A 5,144-nucleotide genomic window follows, 5' to 3' on the forward strand; every position below is an offset into this window, starting at 1 on the left:
AAAGGCTTTGAGGAATTTTGAAACTGCTGTCATTGTCACTCACCTTGATTTCACTAGGACATTTATGCTTTTATGGATGCCATCCCAGCTTTTTTAATGTGAATTTTTGGGATGAAAATTGTCTATATTTCTTTCATTATACCTTCTTATCAACTGCTTCTGAATATAGAAAAACACACAGTGTTATTTTTCCTCTCATATTATGCCCTGTATTGCAGTGTTTAACAGAGAATTTCAGCAGTTGGAAAAAAAAMCCTACCAACTTAGCAACAAAACCAATGTGCAAATGTAGCATGCATGTGAGAGTGTTACCACAAGTTTTAGTTAAATGCATTTAAGAAGTAACTAAATAGGTTTAGAAAGCAGCTGGTTGTGCTTCCATATTTTTTTCATTTTTAATGTAAAACATTCAAAATAAAAATATAACAAGAGACCACTGGGTTTTCAAACTGAGACAAGCACACAAATTGGAAAATACCAACAGAAAAGCCTCGTGAATACCATTGTTTCAGAATCCTGCCACACTAAATCTATGAGATTTAGATCACATAGCAAGAAATTRTATTAAAAGTCTGTAGTAAAGACATCTTGCAGCATCAGCATCRCAGTCTTGTCCAAATTCTGTTCAATTATCACATAGGGAATGAAGCAACAAACCCACGCTATGATGCAAGGGTAGATTAAGAGATGCATTTGCGTGGATGGTAATAGGTACACAGCTCAATCACATTGCCTTGTAGATGTGTTATTTTTGAGTAATGAGGCACCTCTGACACTCAAAGTAAAGGTGACAGTGGCCTCAGGAAAAACTGTCAGTGGTACCAATGAGATAAAGTGCCTGCTCTGCTCTGTGTACCTGGAACTGTCCCATGTACTTGCTCTGGTGAATTCAGGCTATGTCACTGCTGCTGGACAATCCTAGAAGTATTTGCACCACACTCATTGTAACTCCCATAGTACTGGGAATCCCCTGGGTAAATAAAATGGCCACAGAGGAATTGATAAAGAGCTGATCTCCTAACATGATACCTGTCTTGGAAGAAGTACTAATATAAAATAGATCAAAATACTTCTACCACGAATCCTTCAACAAGTAAGAATGGATGAACTGCCCATGGCATTTCTGCCAAAGACCTTGATTTGGCAGAAGAACTTACCTCTGCACAGCATCCTGGAGTGATGGATGTGATAGGATGGTGGCGATAAAGCARTGGAAATGCTCTTGGTCTAACATTACCAAGGAGAAGCTCTGGGACCCCGGGTACAACACAGATGGAATGCACACTCCCCTGGGCATTAGATCAAACTCTTAGCTGCAGCTTTGCATGTAGATAATGCATGTGGTGTGAATCCAAGTGTTATTGTGTGGTTGCTGATAGTCATGTTACACTTGGCTGGCACAGTGGCATTTGCAGTTCAAAGTACCACACAAAACTGGAATAGCAATTCTTCCTCACAGTAAGTTTTGTTAACCAAGTGGGCAAAGCATCCACGCAGCTGCCTGGCTGGGGTGGTTTAGCCAGGACACTGACCTGAGGGGCAACAGCAGGCATCAGCTGATGTGCAACATGAATCACAGGGAGGAGAAAAAGAAAAAGTAGCTGGGAAAATAAAAATAAATCCATTATTATCAACATAACTAACAGGTGAAGAGCACACTCGCGGAGGCCACAGAAGTTTGYCTTTTTTTCTGATGCCTTGCAGCTTCCTAAGCCAACTAAGTGGAGTTTGCTCTCTGAAAACAAGAAATTAACAATCAGGAACTAAATCTAAACATAACAATTAGAAGTTGAAAACTAAAAAAAGTGAGTGGGGAGAAAACCTTCCAGAGCACTTTTACACTCTCTGTGAGTCTGATCTCAGGGGTCAATAGGTCAAAAAGGAAATAGTGATGTATTTGTTGCAAGTGACTTGGCAAATATCATGTACAGATTACAGTCCAGCACAAATGATTTAAAATATATTGTCACATATATAAAACAAACAAATTAAAAACTGAACACAACAGGCAAAACAAGCAATAAACAAAGAAAAAGAAATCACTCAATTTTAATCACCTGCAAGAAAAAAAAATAACAAAAAACAATTCTTAGGTGCATTATGTGGAGCTAATCAACTGAGATCATGTGTAGGTGGGGGATTTATACTCAGCATTGTTAACATATCAAAGTGCTGCCTTTCTGAAGACTCCAGTAAGTACTGTCCAAGTTGATGCTACACACACAACTTCTTTTTTCCTTGCATGTACATTTTGCCTTGTTAATGGTCTGAATTTTTACTTCAACCTAATTTGAGAGTAATTTAAGCCTGAGAGAATATTACTCTATGTAAAGAAAGAGAAAAATGGAACATTCGAATCCGGTAAAGTCTTTAGGATCAGTATTTTATCTTGCTCCACAAACCAGCAAGCATGACAGCAACACTTTTAAAGGYTTTTTTAAAATCTGGTCATCCAACTACATCTATTGCAGCAAGTTACTGAGACTTAGTAAATAATATGGCAACATTACTTGTCAAAACTAGCAAGATCATAGGCGTCCTTGTTCTTTCCCAAGAAGGAATCTAAACTACTCAACTGAACCTGAAGGTTCAGGCMGAAATTGTACTTTCCAACACTAGTAAAGGCTTATTGTATTTTTAATAATGAAAGAAAAATTGTGAGTCTATTACAAATATTGCACAGGTGGAAGAATTTTCCAGAACATACAACCAATAGTATTATGTTCTCTATCTTTCAGGAGTGTCATGGGGGTGGGCAAAAAGCGGGAGGAAGATTAATTTGAACACTCAACTAAGCAAAACATGCAAAGAACCCACAGCTTTATTTAAGCTAAGACTATTTAGTAGAATACAGGAGACTTCAAACTCTGAAAATAGACTCTGAAATCTTCACTAACCATATGTTAAGGGAATTTAAAAGCCAAGTCTTCAGCTTTCTCTTAAGTAACTGCTGTTTTCTGGTATTGCTAATACCATATTCTTTGACTATTGTGGTAGAGAGTTATAATGTTGCAGACACACCACAATCAAATAGAAACAGGTGATTTTGGTATTGAAGGCTTAATTGTCATCAGCTGAAATTGTTTTCCCAGAAACTTGGGAGACTGTCAGTAAAGCTACAAGATTAAGATGCTCGTATACCATAGAACTGCAATGAGGACMGTTGCAGTAACCATGCAGATTCCACAGGAAATTCCATGTAATTTCTTTTCACTGAAAGATTGTATCTTTTATATAAGTTTATATACGTTAAAGGTAATGCTGCAGTTCAAAAATTACAGATATTACTCTGTGTTTCAGTAGTAATAATCACAGAATTCTGAGTAAAACAAGCAGATACACTTGTCTTGCAGGTTAGTTGTCTATAGCAGCAGAGGGAAGATAGGCTGGCAAACAGATCTGTCTCCCCCTTGACCTGCACTATTCAGGTGTGATACCATCACAAATACACTCTTCAGTTTAAGGTAGGCATAATAATGGCAGGGCTTCAAGAAGGAATGGTTTGAGACTGACTTACCCAAAAGTGAAATAATGTGCAATGCATGTCACAGATATTTTGTCAGCATAATTCAATTGGAAAATGTAATTAATCTAGCATCCCAAGTAAATTTGTGTGGATAATTTTAATTTACACCTGTCCAATTTCAGTGTAACAACAGCCTAATAAAAAGGGATGGTCAATATTTGCCCTTCGCATTGGTTTAAAGGTCTTTCCAAGGTGCTGTCAGTGGAGAAACTGGGTGCACAGATTTACTTCAATGTCCTTTCATGCTGCTGCTAATTCAACTGTGACAGGCATGATTCATTGCAATATTTGTGAAGAGAAAATGCTTCAGTGTGAGTTTAGTGCAGACCATCAGAGATGTATACATGAACTTTAATAAATGTGATGCAGCATGGTGCTTTACTTGCATTGTCTGCAATCTAAAGACAAGACTGGGATGAAGACCTTTAAATGTAAGTACTTCAACTGATAAAAAAGTTATGCCTTTCATTACACACATCAATCAAGTTAACTCTTCATCTGGATAAGGACAAAATAATTGGTTTAGACAAATGAATATGCACAATGTTTCATATGTATCCACTGTGGCAGGGACTGGCTGTAACAAATTAAGATATTCATAATTTTCTTTTATTATGCTTTATCCATCTGTACTCCCAGCTTTTCAAAGAGAAGGCTTTCTAGTTAATTTTCTAGTGTATGGAGGTATTTCTTCCAATCTTTAACTTTCTAAGGAGCTGCAGTTTTTTTGTTGGATGGAAAAGGACCTGAAGTTCACTGCAATTATCTTTCATATCCCTTATGTGTTGCAGCTTTTCTGTTACTTTCAGAAGAGAAACTATGTAATTCTTGACAGTTAAAATTTTAAAAGGTCAAACCAATATTTAACAGAAAACCAGAGCAGGTAAGAGCATGAGAGTTAGGTTGAGTATGGCTGATACTCTCAAAACCAATGAATTTCAAGTTTCTTCTCAGCGAGGTATCTGTTACCCAGTCTATGGAGCAGAGGTAATGAAAAGCAAGTGCTCACTCCCACTGAAGCAGAACCCAGAGTTGAAGCAGTCAGCTTACAAGAGAAACCTTGATACTAATTTCAGATGAGGCCCTATCTGAACTGAATTCAGCTTTCTCAGTCTCTTCAAATTTGCCATATATATATAGTATAGTTCAGCATATTGAGTTTGRGATTTTTTAAGGGAGATATAATTATAATATAAACATAATAAAACAAAACTGTAAATTGTGAAATAATCAATGCAGTTCTGCTAATCTGCAGACAAAATAAACTTTGGGTGTTAGATTCCACATTTTAAGACAACCTTTGGTTGTATTGGTACAGTTTCAGTATTCCCTAGCACATCACTGCTTTATATATATTTTACATATATCTTTTGTTTGTACAAAACTTCCAACTTGTTGTACTTAGTGCTTCTCAACACTTTTTTTGACTGATGGGTCATCCAGGTTTGTACTTTTATATATATATATATATATATATRTATATATATATATATATATATACACATACACATACATATATATACATATATATACATATACATACATATACATACATATATATACATATATATACATATATATACATATATATATATACATATATATATATACATATATA

Source organism: Malurus melanocephalus, unplaced genomic scaffold (assembly GCF_030028575.1).
Source record: "Malurus melanocephalus ecotype Western Australia unplaced genomic scaffold, MMel_1.1 scaffold_241, whole genome shotgun sequence".
NCBI lineage: Eukaryota > Metazoa > Chordata > Aves > Passeriformes > Maluridae > Malurus > Malurus melanocephalus.